This window comes from Odocoileus virginianus, chromosome 31 (genome assembly GCF_023699985.2).
Source record: "Odocoileus virginianus isolate 20LAN1187 ecotype Illinois chromosome 31, Ovbor_1.2, whole genome shotgun sequence".
NCBI lineage: Eukaryota > Metazoa > Chordata > Mammalia > Artiodactyla > Cervidae > Odocoileus > Odocoileus virginianus.
In genome coordinates, this window is record NC_069704.1 from 10437298 (window position 1) to 10451069 (window position 13772).

General features: G+C 37.5%; 1 protein-coding gene across 5 annotated transcripts in view; it reads right to left on the bottom strand.

The window, feature by feature from the left end:
- KIAA1958 (KIAA1958 ortholog) overlaps positions 1-13772 on the bottom strand; it is a 155883-nt gene that overhangs the window by 96542 nt on the left and 45569 nt on the right. The window lies entirely within an intron of this gene.

Consider the following 13772-nt stretch of genomic DNA (forward strand, 5'->3'; position numbering starts at 1 on the left):
AGGCTGCAGACCAGAAGCAAGGATGGGTAGGCCGGGTGCCAGACCCTAACCAAGTCTTAGGAGCAGGCCTCCCATCTTCTTGCTGTCTGAAATTCCTGAAACAATTCAGAGGTAAAAAGATTCATCTGGTATATTTTACCATCTTAGGTTCCTATACACACAAGTTGGTATATAATCAACTACCAAATAGAAATAATTCATTCTTTATTGGACAGAGGTCAAAAAGAATACTTGTTACGGGTCCTTGACTAGGTAAGAGTGAGGACAACATAATGGGCAAAAAAAAGTGAAAAAAGGTACAGACGGAATCCATGTGTGATTGGAAACATCTAATAAGGCTCTGTCAAAAGGAAGACCCTGGGAAGAACTAGCAAGAAGGAACAAGGATCTTGATGTGTGTTCGCTGGTCATCGGCAGCTGTGAGTGACAAGAGGCACCTCGTTGGTAGCGCGCTCTGTACTAAGGTGCCACAGTCCAAATGCAGTGCCATGCGACCCTATGAAAGGGTGCATTTGAGCCTCGAGTCTCTGCCCGGTCCCCATGGCACGCCATCGGCAGAGTCTGGTAAACTCAACATGTTTAACATGTTTCATGCCATGTGCGCTACAGCCTCTCCAACACAGCCATGGCCACAGTCAGCCTCCCGAGCCCATTTTCTACTACGGCCTTCTCCCGCATTTCCTGCGGTCTCCTCCTCCCTAAGAACAGTTTCTCACTGCCCCTGGGCCGCTAAAAACTTGCTTTGCCTTGACATGCAGTGTTCCTCTTTCGTCCTGGAAAACCCTTTCAGGGATGACCTCAGGACCACCTTCTGTTGAAGTCATTGTAGATACCTTTTGAGCCTCAGAGATTTTAGATTCTCTTCCTGTACTTCAATCATCTCAAAGAACTTGACCTTTACTGTACCATTATCACTGACATTCTTATCCATCTCTCAGACTTGCCTAAGGATTACCTGAGGACAGGGACTATGACATAATTTTTCATTCATCAATGAGGACCTACTTAGGGATAGAGAGACTAATAAGATATGGTTGTGCTGGAGATCTCATAATCTATTGTAGATGCTGAATATATGAATGAAGAGTGAATGAATAAATATATAAATACTGGAAGCACCATCGACACTGACAAAATGAACATATAAGACCCTCAAATAAAAAACATGAAATTCCCTCCTATGACTTTTATTGTAATCATTTAAGGGATAAGAGGATTTTCTCCCCAAGGGTGTAAACAGAAACACAACTGCTTTGTGTATGCAGGAGAGTAATACATGAACAACCAGATTTTATGAAGCAGCACAAATTGGGAAGATCCCCTGGAGGAGGAAATGGCAACCACTCTGGTGTTCTTGCCAGGGGAATCCCTTGGACAGAGGAGCCTGGCGGGCTACAGTCCACGGGATCACAGAGAGTTGGACACGACTGAGCATTTCAGTGCACAGACACAACAAATCAAAAGAAAAGGGACTGGTGTGGGAGTCAAGAACTTCAAATTTTCATTCTGGAACTCATGTCTTTGGCCTCTAATAATTCACTAACTATCTCTAAGTCTAAAATGACAGGACTATGATCTTTATGCTTCTTTCATGATCTAGCAATTTAGGATCCTATTTCATTTATATTCCTTTCATATAACTTTAAGGCAGAAATTCAGATAGATGAGAAAGACTAGAGGCGGCATGGCATTGGTATTTGTTTTTTGAGCTTTCTTAACATACCTGCTTAGTTAGTGTGGCAGAGACTGCTATATACCTACCCAGTATCCAATCTCTCTTATTTATTACAGAGTCTCAATCTGCTGGGGCAGCAATATGCTCACCTAAAACATATTTCCCAGCTTCCTTTGATATGGAAAATATCATATGACACAGTTCTAGCCAATGATATCCAAACGGAAGTCACTGGGTGGAGTTTCTGCCAAAGCCCTCAGAAATATAGACTTGTCCGGTTTTTGCCTTTCTCCCTTTGTCCTTTCCTTTCTTCCTGCTGGGAACAAGGACATGATGGCTGGGCCTCCAGAGGTCATCTCAGGAGCAGGAAATAAGGACTTAAGTATGGGAAGGAATAGCCAGAGGAGCTTGGTGATATGACGGAGCCGCTCCACCAGCTCTGAACCGCCTAAGATTCCTTGATACATAACGGGAAAGATTAAACCCTGATCTAGCTTAAGTCACTGCCACTGAGTATTTGATTATACAAAGCTGAACTCAATTACTAACACACAAAAAGAATACATTCATCTCTGGATCTGGAAACCTTACAGCAGAATCCTTCATTTTCTTTGCACTATACTCCAGGACAATTGTTTCTCAGACTGGATTCAACAAATGAACCTTGGGAGGGCTCTAATTTATGTCATAATGTTAACCATTTTCATTTTTATCATAATAAAATACAATTAATATCAGCATATTATGAATCATCTAAATCTTATATCTAAGTATTGCCTTGTAATTTTAGTTCTGCTTTGCCTTTGTATCTACACTCACATTAGTGTCCATAATCACCGAAAGTGACATCAGTCAACTTTCAATTTGTTGGGAAACCTGTTCATGATGTATTCTTTTTTACCAGATATAAATACAAAACTACTTTTCTGCATTAATTAATTGCCAAATGAGAAGTATTATGATTTGACATCAGGAAAATGGCGTATTGGAAGGACTGATGCTGAAACTCTAATACTTTGGTCACCGGATGCAAAGACCTGACTCATTAGAAAAAGACCCTGATAAGGCAGGAGGAGAAGGGGACGACAGAGGATAAGATGGCTGGATGGCATCATCGACTCGATGGATGTGAGTTTGAGCAAGCTCTGGGAGTTGGTGATGGACAGGGATGCCTAGTGTGCTGCAATCCATGGGGTCGCAAAGTGTTGGATGTGACTGAGCAACTGAACTGAAATGGCATATGTGATGATGAAGTAATACACCTCTTTAAATGTCACATACTGATGAGAAAAGAAGTAAATGATATATGCTCATAGGAAAAAATCATATACATTATGGCACAGTATTTAAATGATAACAGTTCAAACTGTAAAAATGTGGCAGAATCAAAATACAAAACTGTATATGCCTGTGGAAGTCAAAAGTACTTAATTTTCAGGTAAAAGTTACTATACAGAAGTAAAATAGTACATTTGCTGAAGACCCACAGCCAGAAAAAAATTAAAAGGCAAAGTGGATAAAACTTTATATTTTATTAAAAGCTTAGCCACTTAATTCTATAATAATCATCAACTTTAAGAACAACAGGTAGTAATAATGTCATTTTTATTACATTCTGAAACTCACTTGCAATCTCATGAAGAGGCTCTTAAACTTTTCTTAAGTACCACAAAATGAAAATATTTTTCCAGTATTACTATTAATATAATTCAGCCAGGCAACCAATGTTAACTGGTAGTTATGAGAACATAATTAGCTAATATTTAAGGTACTTAAATGAACTGAGTCTAAGCTGACAAGGAATAGCTATCAATATACTACAATATATTTTAAGTTTATACAAGAGAATCAATAATAAGGCAATCAAGGTATTTTCAAACTACTGAGAGTAAGTACAGCTAGCTCTTGAACAATGTGGATTTGAACTGTGCAGGTGTACCTATACACTGGTATTTTTCAATAGTAAGCAGCACTACGGTACTACACAGTCCATGGTTGATTAAATCCATGGTTGTTGAGGAACCATAGATATTAAGTGCCTACTATAAATTATATACAGATTAACCCAGAAGCAGTTCAAGGATGAACTATAGTTTCTAGAATATACTGATTTCCTTCAGCAGTTTGATGTCAAGCTCTGTGCTGAAAAATAATGCTTATTCTGTATTTTCAAGAATTCAAAATAACTTCAGGAAAGATTTTCCCATATCTTATATGGATGATGACTGTATTAGACACTCAGTATTACAGATTATGGGACACCTCATTAAAAATTGAACCTCAAGGAGGTCTGCCTAGCAGAGTCTAAGAGATCTGATTATCCTAAATCAGCAAAGCTATAAAGTTATTATCACCACACTGTATGTTAACTTAGGTAAGGAGACATTCTATGTATTAGTATTCATATTGTTAAAGCCAAAATCAGAAACATATTAAACACAGAATCAGACTTGCTATCATCAAACCTAACATTAATCATTAGGTTTCAGAATGACAATATAAAACTATTGTTATAGTTAATATTTATTGAGCAATTATTGATTGCCAGGCACTACTCTAGGACTTGACATGTGAATAATTCTATCAAAAATCCTAATGAGTTAGGTAACTTATCATCTTGGGAAAAATAATGGTAGAGCCAAAATTTGAACTTCAGTCTTAACTCTAGAGCCCACGCTCTTAATTAATATACTATACTGCTTCCAGCAATATAATAGTAGAAAACTACTATCTCAAGTCTTGTCTTCTAGCACATTAATGTTGTTAATTTGAGCCTATGTTAGTTTTATAGTTTTACTTAGTTGAATTTGTATGTCTTTTCTGATTTATAGCTTTATCAGAACTATAAGCATGCATTTTATGTATAAACATATTTAAGTAACATTATGATAAAAAAAATAAACCAGCACTAGGTATAAAGAAGATTCATGAAAATATTTTTTTCAAAAGTTTGAACAAAGCTTTTTGTTCAAACAAAAAGGTATTGTTCAAACAAAAAGGGAAAAAAGGTATAAAAAATTATGTCACTTTTCCAAAGCCTGACAAAGTGGGCTACCAGTCAAATACTGTGAATATCTAGTTGGCTTTCACCTGACTTTGGTTACAACAATAACCCCACAGTTGTTGCAGTCTCTCTCTTTATGAGGTACTGAACCTTTCAAAGGATTTGTTATTTCAATACCATTAAATGTGGTGGTAGTTTAGTTTCTAAGTTGCTAGTCATTAAGTCCAACTCATGCAATTCCATTAACTGTAGTCTACCAGGCACCTCCATCCATGGGATTTCTCAGGCAAGAATACTGGAGTAGGTTGCCATTTCCTTCTCTGGAGGATCTTCTCAACCCAGGGACTAAACCTGAGTCTCCTGAGTCGCAGGCAGATTCTTTACCAGTGAGCCACCTGGGAAGCCAATATATTAAATATTCAGGAATAAATCCAAGACTTCTATACTGAAAACTACAAAACACTACTGAGAGAAATTAAACATGACCTAAATAAATAGAGGTATATACCATATTTGTAGGTTGGGAGGATTCAATATTCCTAGGATCAATTCAAGATCAATCAATTCAGGATTCAATTCAGGATTAATTCAATCCTGAACTAATCTATATATTCAGTGGAATCCCAAAGAAAATTCTACCTGACATTTCAAGTAGAAAATGACAAGTTGATTCTAAAATTTATATGGAAATACAAATAACTTAGAATAAGCAAAATTCTAAAATAAGAATAAAGTTGGAAGACTCACTCTACCTGATTTCAAGACTTAAAATTTCCAGCTCAGTAATCAAGATCATAGGGGTAATGACAAGAGAATAGACACATACATAAATGGAACAGAGTAAATATCTAAAAACAGACCCACATATATTTCGTCAATTGATTTTTGAAAAAACTGTCAAGATAATTCAATAGGAAATGAAAATCTTTCCAACAAATGGTGTTGGATCAATTGGATAGCCATTAAAAAAAAAAAAAATCAACCTTCAGTTACACTACACATAAAAATCAACTCAAAATCGATCAGAGATCTAAATCTAAAACCTAAAACTAGAAAACTCAGAAGAAATCACAGACTATCTTTCTAAACTTGGAGTAGGCAAAAGTTTCTTCGGATGCAAAAAGCACTAGCCATAAAAAAATTCTAACAAATTTTACAACATCAGTTGTTAATGGGATGTAACTATTAGGCCTTAGCAGGGATGGAGAAGAGATCCATTAAACTTAAACACACTTAACACAATTACTTCTTTCACGAGTTCCCCTGAGTAACATTCAATGCTAAGGAAACTTGGATATAGTCTAAAAAGCTCTGATGATGTCTCACTAAACTAACAGATCAGAGATTTAAGAACCCAGAAATAAAAGAAAATAAAACAAAAAATGGGAAGTACTGGCTCTTTAAAAACAAAAAACAGAAATAAGGTTACTCTGTGTTTCCTTACTTACTGAGGATGACATAGCTTTCTATTTTATTTGCCCACTAACTAGGACTCTTAGAACCTAAGAAGTAGATCACTTAAGCTTAACTTCTCCATATTCCCATTAAAGGATACAATTTATTATATATGTTAAATATGGAAAACTACTAAAATAACAGAGATTTTACCAAAAAAAATCTGAAGAAAAAAGCTACAACATTAACGTACAATAGTGTGCAGAAAGGAGGCACAACTTAAAAAAATAGAGTAAAGGATATAGACAGGGTATTTATTGCTACTGAAGCCTACAATGTGCTTCCCAAATCTAAAACACATCTACTGTTTGAAAAACTTTTATATGTAAATTATATAAATTAGTACAGACATTAATAGTGGACTTAAAAATAAAGAATTCAGAAAATATAATACTTGCTTTTACTTTTAATATAGTATATTTATTAATTTTCAAATGTCACAAGTACCATGTGACTATTATGTAATTTCTGGAAATAGATAAATCTAAAAGATACTTTGTATATAGTATAAACTTACACTAAAAATAAAATAAAATAAAAATAAAATAAAATCACACTAAAAATATTTTAATTATATAACATGAATGTATAACATATATTTCATTTATATTTCAATTCAGTACATATCTACTGAATACTTACTATAAGCTAAACACTAGAGTAAGCTGTATCCCCTCCAAATATATATTTTAGTCCTAACTCCCACTACCTCAGAATTATCTTACTTGGAAATAGGGTCATTGCAGATGTAGACAGTTAAGTTTCGACGAGGTCATAGAGAGATAGGATAGGCCCCTAATCTGATATGACTGGTGTCCTTATAAGAAAGACAGATACATATGGAGAAAGCCATGAGACAATGAAGGCAGAGACTGGTGTTACGCAGCAGCAAGCCAAGGAATACCAAAAATTGCCAGCAAACCACCAGAAAGAAGTTGGAAGAGGAAAGATTCCCTGCAGTTTTCAAAAGGGACGTGGTCCTGCCAGCATCTCAGTTTGGGACTTCTAGCCTCCAGAATTGTGGGACAACAAATGTCTGTTTTCTTTTATGCCACACAGTTTGAGGTACTTTGCTAGGCAGCCCTAGGAAACTAATGCACATTGTGTGAAGCATTCCAAAAAAAGAAAAAAAGTAGACAAAACTAGTGTTCCTAACTTCTAGAAGTTCAGAGTTTAATAGTACACTATGTAAGTCAATTAATTAATAGACTATGATATAATGTAAGTAAATGTTTCAAGTATGGGGATAATAATTGATTCTACTTCTTGGCTAAGGAATGCAAAGGAAGTCAGGACCTGCTTCCTGAAAGAGATTCTACACACAGGCACAGTGACTTGAAACAGTATGGTGATTTTAGGCAGCGATAAGGATTCAGTTATTACTGGCTTCTGACATGTAAGATGGAAACAATGGAAAAAGATTAAACTGCAGAATAATGCAGGGGCAAAAGCATGATGATCAAAGAGCTTGAGAGTTTACCTTGTAAAGGGCCTAAACCAGAAAAAAATGCATGGGCCAAACTTGTATAAAGATCATTTTTGAGGTAGATTAAAAGGTAGCAAGGGGCAAAAGAGGCTATTTTAGAAGTCTAGACCAGAGGCTTAAGGAATTAAAAACAAAGAGAAATACAGAGTGAAGTAAGCCAGAAAGATAAAGACCAATACAGTATACTAACGCATATATATGGAATTTAGAAAGATGGTAACGATGACCCTATAAGCAAAACAGAAAGAGACACAGATGTACAGAACAGACTTTTGGACTCTGTGGGAGAAGGCGAGGGTGGGATGTCTTGAGAGAACAGCATCGAAACATGTATATTATCAAGGGTGAAACAGATCACCAGCCCAGGCTGGATGCATGAGACAAGTGCTCAGGGCTGGTGCACTGAGATGACCCAGAGGGATGGGATGGGGAGGGAAGTGGGAGGGGGGATCAGGATGAGGAACACATGTAAATTCATGGCTGCTTCATGTCAATGTATGACAAAAACCATTACAATACTGTAAAGTAACTAGCCTCCAACTAATAAAAATAAATGGAAAAAAAAAGAGAGAAAGAGAGCACAGATCTGTTAGAAGATAACAGGCAGCAACTGGGGATGAACTGCTTTTGAGGAACAAGGGTGAAAAGAGAGGCTAGAATAATTTACAGGTTTCTATCTTGAGAGTCAGCCAGAATAGATCTGTTCTCAAGACAAATACCGGAAGAGGAAGAGCAAATGTATAGGTTAGAAGTGATGATTTGTTCAATTTCCTTTAAAAAGTAATAAGACTCAAGAATCACTGATATTAATAGCATAACATGAACAATCTATGCAACTTACACATAAAAATCTCCCAATTTATCTCCCAGGTAGACAAGTATGCCTTTCTATGAAGATTATATGCTTTATCTGACTTTACAACACCAGTTAAGGCAATTTGAAAATTGAAAACCATTTCAGTTGACTTTTAAAGTCATTTTAGTCAGGTTTCTTGGGTTGAGAGAAGAAAATTCTGCCCTCAGAGAGATTCACTGTTCACTGAACTTACTTCTTGGAGTCAAATGTAAAAATGTCACCTGTCATCCATACTTTAAACAAATATGAATTAAGCATTGTGAAGTGCTGGCTGCTTCCTGCAAAGAGAAGGGTGACAAAGACACACAGTTTACATCATCACAGAGCTTAGTCCAGAGGACAGCGAAACGATAAAACAAGAAACTGCAATCAAGCGTAGTAAGTGCTACAAAGACACAAAACATGGTGTCACAGGAACACAAGCATGGGCATCTAATCTGGACCAAGGTGAGTCAAGGAAAGTTACCTAATGATGTGTAAGCTGCATACTGAGGGATGCATACAAGTTAGCGGGGTGAGAGGCAGGAAAAGTGTCCCATTTGAAAATTCAGAAAACATAGAGAACAACGTTTGAGAAAATGGAAGTTGTTCAGTACGGCTGAACAGAAGAATGTAAGGAGGGATTCACAAGGAGTGAAGAATGTGTAAGATGCATCTGAAAAGGCAGATAAGGACCAGTTCAAGAAGATTTTCTAGACTATGTTAAAAAAAAAAGTCCTTTGGGCTTTATTATAGAGATAATTAAAAAAAAGTATTCTATGATTATAAAAATGAAAGTGACTTTAGAATCATCATTCTGGTAATTGTTGGAAGTGGGCCAAGCTGGAGACAAGGATCCAGATAGGCGAGAGAATGAAATAATTCAGGTAAGATATAATGGTAACCCACCTGGAATAGTGGTAGGACAGATTTTACAAGAATGACAGATTTGAAAACCAAGTTAAGACGCAGAAGATGAAAGATTAGATTTGGGAGGCAGAAGGAAGGAAGAACTTAAGAGATTATGACTTGGCCACTGAGAAAAAGTTTGGTTTATGCCATGTTACTTTGAGGTGCCTTTAAAACATCCAAAATGAGGTATCAAATAAACAACTGAATATACATATAGTTCAGTTCAGTTCAGTCGCTCAGTTGTATCCAACTCTTTGCAACCCCATGGACTGAAGCACACCAGGCCTCCCTGTCCATCACCAACTCCCACAGTTTACTCAAACCCATGTCCATTGAGTCCGTGATGCCATCCAAACATCTCATCCTGTCATCCCCTTCTCTTCTCGCCTTCAGTCTTTCCCAGCATCAGGGTCTTTTCAAATGAGTCAGTTCTTCATATCAGATGGCCAAAGTATTGGAGTTTCAGCTTCAGCATCAGTCCTTCCAATGACTATTCAGCACTGATTTCCTTTAGGATGGACTGGTTGGATCTCCTTGCAGTCCAAGGGACTCTCAAGAGTCTTCTCCAACACCACAGTTCAAAAGAATCACTTCTGCACTTAGCTTTCTTTATAGTCCAACTCTCACATCCATACATGACTACTGAAAAAACCATAGCCTTGACTAGACAGACCTTTGTTGGCAGAGTAATGTCTCTGCTTTCTAATAAGCTGTCTAGGTTGGTCATAACTTTTCTTCCAAGAAGCAAGCATCTTTTAATTTCATGGCTGCAGTCATCATTTGTAGTGATTTTGGAGCCCCCCCAAAAAAAGTCTGACACTGTTTCCCCATCTATTTGCCATGAAGTGATGGGACTGGATGTCATGATCTTAGTTTTCTGAATGTTGAGCTTTAAGCCAACTTTTTCACTCTCCTCTTTCACTTTCATCAAGAGGCTCTTTAGTTCTCTGCTTTCTGCCATTAAGGGTGGTGTCATCTATATATCTGAGGTTATTGATATTTCTCCTGGCAATCTTGATTCCAGCTTGTGCTTCCTCCAGCCCAGCATTTCTCATGATATACTCTGCATTATAAGTTAAATAAGCAGGGTGACAATATACAGCCTTGACGAACTCCTTTTCCTATTTAGAACCCGTCTGTTGTTCCATGTCTAGTTCTAACTGTTGCTTCCTGATCTGCACACAGGTTTCTCAAGAGGCAGGTCAGGTAGTCTGGTATTCCCATATCTTTCAGAATTTTCCACAGATTGTTGTGATCCACACAGTCAAAGGCTCTGGCAGAGTCAATAAAGCAGAAGTAGATGTTTTTCTGGAACTCTTGCTCTTTTGATGATCCAACGGATGTTGGCAATTTGATCTCTGGTTCCTCTGCCTTGTCTAAAACCAGCTTGAACATCTGGAAGTTCATAGTTCACGTACTTTGAAGTCTGGCTTGGAGAATTTTGAGCATTACTTTGCTAGCGTGTGAGATGAGTGCAATTGTGCGGTAGTTTGAGCATTCTTTGGCATTGCCTTTGTTTGGGATTGGAATGAAAACTGTCCTTTTCCAGTCCTGTGGCCACAGCTGAGTTTTCCAAATTTGCTGGCATACTGAATGCAGCACTTTCACAGCATCATCTTTCGGGACTTGAAATAGCTCAACTGGAATTTCATCACCTCCACTAGCTTTGTTTGTAGTGATGCTTCCCAAGGCCCACTTGACTTCTCATTCCAGGATGTCTGGCTCTAGGTGAGTAATCACACCATCATGATTATCTGGGTCATGAAGATCTTTTTTTGTATAGTTCTGTATATTCTTACCACCTCTTCTTAATATCTTCTGCTTCTGTTAGGTCCATACCATTTCTGTCCTTTATACATATAGATCAGTATCAAAAGATGGATAAAAGGAATGACGCAAAGTATCTATGAACATTTTTCCACAATCATAACATAGAGGATAAAAACTGGACATACAAAATGACATTAGTAATAGCCAGGTGAACTCTGAACTCAAGGATTTTGAGTTCATTTAGGGATTTACTTAAATTTGATCATGGTGCTGGGGAAAAAAATGGGGGAACCATTACCTTGGCAATTGACGGCTAATTTTCCTTTATCTCAGTAGTGCACATTCCCCCTCCTGTTTCTATTTTTTTATACAGGAACTTAAGATGAAAGGGAATTAAATGTATGACCTTAAACTGAGACTGCAGAAACACCATCTGACAAGTGTCAATGTTGAGATTACCTGAGAGATGAGACGCAGTAAATCAAAATAAGGATTATAGGAAGACAGATACAAAAGGAAGTTGAGGTCACTCAGGTGCAAAGCAAAGAATCAGCAACATTCTCCAGTGACTGATGTAGATAAAGGGACTCTAAGTCTCCCAAAAAGCGCCTCACTGGTAGAAGTTGTGTATAAGTCTGGTTAAGTGAAGGTCACATCAAACTTTCTAGAATTCAACTACCCTCCTCCAAAACCAATCTTACATACAAAAAACAAAAAACACCAATTCAAAGTCGTTGTGCACACAGACTATTCTGGAAGTGACTCAAGGCCATCTCATGTGGGCTGGGACAGCGCAGGGGTGAAGAGCAGGCCCTCCACTGCCAGAGGCCTGAGTGTACATGGTGACTCTACCCCTTGCTAGCTACTGACCCTGGGCAAGTTACCTCACTTCTCTGCACCTCAGTTACCAATCTGTAAAATGACAGTAAGAACAGCACCGACCTCAGGGACTTCCCTGGTGGTCCAGTGGTTAAGACTGTGCTTCCACTGCAGAGGGTGTGGGCTTGACCACTAGTTGGGGAACTAAGATCCCACATGCCTCACAGCATGGCCAAAGAAAAAAGAACACCACCAATTTCATACTGTTATTATGAGGATTAAACTTTTCATACTATAAAACACTCAGAACAATTACTTGACAACTGTTTAACTGAAATTAGGGGCTTTCCCCCCCCCATTTCAGTGGTCTGAATATTGCACAGAGAACATGAGATATAGCACCATACACTCATGGAAGAATGAGATCCCCCCCCAAAAAAAAACCAAAACACTATGGTATGGTATGCTCAGTCAAGAATGAAGTCCTCATTTAACTTTCTCAGACTCCTTAGATTAACATCAAAGTTCACTCCTAAATTCAGAGCAGCAAAACAGAACAAAGCTCAGTTTCCCTGACATCCCTGGGAGTCAAGCAAATAGATCCTTAGACTAGATACAGGACTTATTCTGCAGCTACCTTAAAATTTCTGTCCCAGGGTTTCTAAAGAGCAATCTTCTGGACTTCCCTTCACATACCAATACTGAATGACCTTAGGCCACCAGGCACTAGGAATACTAGTGAGCTAGTATACTAGGAATACAGTCATACACTATACAAAGCTCAGGGTGGCAGGGTGGGAGGGGACAAACAACTAATAATACATGAAATATTTTTGTTGCAGTTTTGATAAAAATTTTGCAAAGACATATATATTGAGTGCTAAGAGAGAATAAAACCAGAGAAACTTATTCTATTCTGGGAGATCAGAGAAAGCTTCCCTGAGAAAGCGGGTTTTAAACTAACAGCTGAAAGATTAGTAGGAATTCATAGACGAAGGAGGGAGGGGGCAAAAGGAAAGAAGAGATTGCCAGGCAGAAGGATAAGCATAAGGAAAGGGCCTAAGAAAGGTTCTGAAATGCCCCCTTATAAAACCAGCCTTAGCAACTACCCTGCCACAACCTAGCACACCACAGAGGGTCAGGATAATAGACGCAGCAATGTGAAGTAGTTCTTACCCAACCCATTCCACCATAGTTCACCTACTTCCTCCTAACAAATGCTGTTTACCATCTCTTTGACTCATCTAGTTTTAAGTCCTAACTTAAAATACACATTTACATCATACAATCCAGTTACGCCTTTACCAGGAAAATAAGTAATTTTAAAAATAATTTTAAATAAAATGTCTACTCTTATGAAAAACAAATACCTTAATCTTAGTCAATAATTTGGTACTGATAGTATGTAAAAAATGCTTTAAAAATATTAATCTATCTAAAATACTTACCCATTAAAAACCTCCAAGTTCTTGTTAACTCCCAATTATTAATGATTTTAATTTCTGAAGTTTATACTAAGTGTAAGTGTCTACTACTATTAGAAAAGAATTAAAATTAATTATAGTTACAATGGCATTCCATTCATTCATAATGTTCCCTGTGTTGACTAGTTAGTACAACTCAGTGACATTTTTAAAGTGGCTTTCCCATCAATGAATATGATTTGACAAGATGATTCAGGCTTTACAGCCCACTCAAAGCAGCACAGTAAATAGAAAAACTGAAATTCTATCTCCAAGTGACTGATGTTAACAATTCTAAAGCTGCCTTTAAATACATACAGCCTCATTCTCCTGATGGAATTTTCCAGGACATA